This window comes from Chinchilla lanigera, unplaced genomic scaffold, assembly GCF_000276665.1.
Source record: "Chinchilla lanigera isolate Chin_1 unplaced genomic scaffold, ChiLan1.0 scaffold00031, whole genome shotgun sequence".
Lineage (NCBI taxonomy): Eukaryota > Metazoa > Chordata > Mammalia > Rodentia > Chinchillidae > Chinchilla > Chinchilla lanigera.
The window spans coordinates 3,566,562-3,571,479 of NW_004955432.1; positions in this window are offsets into that span (position 1 = coordinate 3,566,562).

Consider the following 4,918-nt stretch of genomic DNA (forward strand, 5'->3'; position numbering starts at 1 on the left):
AACTCACGACCTTGCGCTTGCCAGGCAGGCGCTTTTGCCGCTGAGCTAAATCCCCAGCCCCGAAATTCTAGTTAATTGGAGGAATTTTTGAGAGAATAACTTGCTATTTGTGTGCATCCTGTGCCAATTATGCCTAAAATGTGAGCCATTATATTAGAAGAGCTGGAGCAAAATTTGTCCAAGCTTCAGCTGAAATATATTTCCTCCTTGCAGGCCATGACACAGTATGTGCAAGTGCAAACACATTCTGATTACTTGAGTGGTGCTTTGGGACAAGTGGATAGGTTCATACAGAAAGAATAACTAAGAAGCAGCCAAATAGACCCTCATGGGGTTTGCTCAGTCAATTGGGTCTGGAGCTCTGGGGAGCACAGTTACTACTCTTGCAAGTTGGCCTTACCCTGCCACCAGTAGTAAGTTAGTAGCCTTATTAATGCTGTGTAAAACAAAATGAATGAATTTGGTCCCAGCCAGAATGATCAGTAGTATATCATACTCATGGGAAAGTTTGCTAGTAGTCACGAGAGTGTAGACATTGGAAGATAAAGTCTTAGGGGTTTTTTATGGTTCTGAACATCTTAGACATAAAGGCACTGACTGCCTGTGGTAGACAGAAAATAGCTCCCCAAAGATGTCCCCATTCAAAACCACAGAACCTTTGAATATGTTACATGCAAAAGAGACTGCAGATGTGATTAAGGACCTTGAGATGTAGAGATTGTCTTGGATTATCTGGATGGGCCAAACGTTATCACAGAGTCCTTATAAAGGAAAGAGGCAAGCAGAGGGGCAGAGGAAAAATAATAATGGAATTAGAGTTTTCAAAGGTTGGGCCGGGGATATAGCTCAGGGGCACAAGCACCTGCCTGGCAAGTGCAAGGTCATGGGTTCAATTCCCAGTACCAAAAAAAAAAAAAAAAAAATCAAAGATGTGGCTGCAGAGCAAGAAATATGGCAGTTTCTAGAAGCTGGAAAAAGCAAGGAATGAATTCTCCCCTAAGTCTTCAGAAGGTATATAACCTTTGATTTTAGTCCTTTAAGACCCATTTTAAACTTCTGAACTTCAGAACTATAACTTAATAAATCTGCACTGTTTCAAGCCTCTACATTCATAGTACTTTGTCACAGAAACTAAAACACTGCTTTTGTTCTAGGCTATTTTTTGAAGCATATATGGAACAGTCTTAGGAGAATAATATGTCCTTACCAAGCAAAGGAACGGCACCTTACTGCCTGTTATATAAGATTTTGGTCCCCCTTGATTGAATTTCCGCTACTATAGTGCACTCACTAAATGGGTCACTTGGATCTATTTACATCACCCTATGATATAAAGAAAATACTGTATAAGAAAATGCTGATATGTCAGATACCGACATTGCTATAACATGCAAAGTCCTTTGTTTCTAACCTAGGTTTATTGTGTCTTCTATTAGCATTCAAGAAACCACTGGCTTGTGTTATGTCTTGTATTTAGATGTTCCTCTCATGCAGTATAGGTGAAGCTTTTCAGAGGTGGCTGGATCTAGAGTGTGTGATGGTGAATTTAAGGATGTGATGCTGGTGTTGATTCCTGGTGCCCTACTAAGATTAATGGTGCCCCATCCTAGGTGTAAGTGCTACCCATCCTGAGCATAGCCTAAGGGAGAGTAGCCTCGATAGACTATAAAGGACAGAAAGAGGGCTGCTGTCTCACTTGTTGCTTACTCACTACTCACTGCTTTGCTGCCTTCTGCCCACCATGAACTATTTCTCTTCTGTAATACCCCTCTGCCATACCACCCTGCCTTGGAGCCAGCCAACTATAAACTGAAACCTCTCATAAACTGTGAGCCAAGATAAACATTTTATCCTTTGACTTTGGGTGTCAGGTATTTTGTCTCACAGTGAAAAAAAGTAACTAAGACAGATTTTGGTACTGAGAGTGCAGTAATTGTGTGACTGTACCTGAACATATATTGTTTTGTTTTTCTTTTTGTTCCGGTACCAGGAATCGAACTCATGACCTTGCGCTTGCCAGGCAGGTGCTGTGCCACTGAGCTAAATCCCCAGCCCTGAACATGTAGTTCATGAGCCTTTGGAACTTGCATGTGGGAAGAGTTCGGAAAGGTTTGGAGGTGCTGGCTGAAGAAGCAGCCCTTGAATGCCATAAGCTGTACTTGATGGGAGACTCTGGTTAGAGCTCAGGAGACCAGAATGCTGATAGAAATGCCTGTAAAGACCAGGCTTGGGAGGTTTCTTCTGAGAAATACTGCAGTGATTGCTGGACTCCAGATCATATGTGTTATACCTTGACAGAAAGTTTGTCTGCAAAGGGTATACTTTCAGGGATCATTTGTATAGTTGGTTACTAGAAAATTTGTCTGAGTTTTGCTCATGTCCAGAGACTGCCTGGAACTGAGATTGAGGGTGGCAGACTAATTAATCTTGCAGAACAAATTTCAAGACAGTCTAATGTTGAGACAGTGGTTGCGCTACTATTGGGGGGTATTTTGCCAGATTTATGTTGAGAATCAAGAGCAAAGAGCCCAGCAGAATGATTTAAGACATTGTGAGTTTGGCCAGAAAGGAACCTCTAGTAAAATTGTGGACTGCAAAGATGGAGCAAAGGAGAACTTGACTGTTGGGAAGGAACATGAAAATAAGAAAGATGGCCTGAGGACATCACAAAAACCAGCAGTGTAATTCCACGATTATTCATATTGTGTCTGATCTCTAAAACTTGTGTCACACAATGAAAGAAGACTTATGACCTGAGGAGAGGATTGTTGACCAGCCTGTTTATTAAAGGGATATTCTGTCTTAACTACAGTGAAGAGAACAATGGCTCTTAGAGAAATCCAAAAGATAGTTTGAGAAAAGTACATGTTACACTTGAGCTGATAGCATTGGGAACTAGGCTGACAGGCCAGAATAGATAGGCTTGGGAGTGCTTGAGAACAACACAGAAAATATGCTTACATCTTGGACTGCAAGGCTATAGCCTCCCTCCAAGTCACAACACATTCTGTCTACAGAGTCATCAGCTGACCTGTTAGGATGATCACATCTACAGCCTAGATGCGAAGCCCTTCATACATACATTTCGTTTTTGACTCCTGCAAGCAGGATGCAAGTCTTTGGAGTCTCAAAATTGCAAAGGTGAAAGACTTTTATTTGAGAAAAAAGCCCTAGAGCACAATATTACAGAATGGTAATGGCTGAGAGAAGATTTTCATCCAGATCTGGTTCCTAGTGCTCAACAATCCAGTCACTGGACTCCTAAAAAACTAAAACAGGAGGAAGCCTGGCTCCTGTTCCAGCTGGCAGCAGACCTTGGCATCATCCATGTGGTGCTGGTTTTAGGTGTATGTAGAATGTAAGAGTTGTGCAGTCAGATTTCGGAAGGTCTGGGACGCCAGGCAGTATGCTCCTGAGAGGGCAGTGTGTGAGACATTGATTGTGAAGCCAAAGGTGCAGTGGAGACCCCAGAAGATTGGAGAAGCCAAGAATGTGGAATGTCTGAGGAATGCTGCAAGAGCGAGCAGAGCCAGCCCAGGACAGAAGCCATAAGAGCTGCAACTACATGCAGTACCATAAGTGTGTAGTTACGCAAATTCTTTGGAGTTCACATATTGCCATAGACTGCCTGGGATGCTGTACATAGAACTACGAATCAATGTTTGCCTTGCTGAATTTTGAACTTGCATTGATCCCATTCTTTTCTGTTCCCCTATTTGGAATGGGAATATTTATCTTGTGCCATTGTATGTTAGACGTGTTTAACTTTCTTCTCATTTTTTATAGGGGCTCACAGCTAAGAGTTTGCCTTAAATGTCAGAGGAGACTTTAGACTTGGACTTTTCAGAGTAGCCTGGATAGAATATAAGGGACAGAAAGAAGGCTGCTATCTGGCTCTCAGGCACAATAGGTAGTGCATTGGACTTCTAGACTCAAGGCTGCTGACTGCTTTGCTGCCTACTGCCTGCCATGTACTAGTTTTTCTCTGTGATGCCACCCTGCCCTGGAGCCAGCCAAATATGAACTGAAACTACTAAAAACTGTGAGCAAAAATAAACCTTTCCTCCTTTAATTTTGAGTGGTGGGTATTTTGCTTCAGCAATGAGAAAAGTATAAGCTGAGAGAAATAATCTCAGACTCTCCACAATTCCTGATAAATTATCGTAAGATGGTGAACCTATGGTACACTTGCTGCAGCCAGCTGTTTGTTTTATCACTGAAAGCTCTAAAAGGTTTGACACAACTGCATTATGGAATAATTCACGTTACATCCTTAGTCTTCCTGCACCTTTCAACTCATTGGGAATCCAAGATTTTAAGAATTATTTAAGTGAAATGAAATGATGGGAAGACAATACTTTTTAAAAAACATATGTCAGTGTTCCATGTAAAATATCTCAACAGGTTGCTTTCTTGGATGTTACAAAACTTCACAACATCTTGGAGCATTATTTTTTATTCTAGAAGCATTATCACCATTTTATTCCACACTGCGTTCAATTACATTTCTTGGCATGAGGACATTTACCATTGAAATTGACTGTTGAACTGTTGTTCTTTCCATTAAAATACAAACTCATTTAGAGCACTAGATATTTTATACTCCTTTGTTTCTCCCATAGTTTATAATATAGCAAGATAGACTGACTACAGCTGCATAATACATGTCGTGGAGCATGCTTACTTTACAATAGTGGCAGGGAAGGGGAGCATCAAAATTTTTGAACAGAATTTAGGTGAGGTCTCACATTCTTGTGGGATTAAGACTTATTCCCTGCTTTTCAGGATCTTGTTTAATAAAGGAGATGTACATGCAATTAAGTATAAGACAATGAAATATGACCTCAGAAAGCTAATAAAGCTACATGAGAATAGAGGATTTAAGAGAATATTTGGTTAAAAAAAAGTCTTTAAGGGG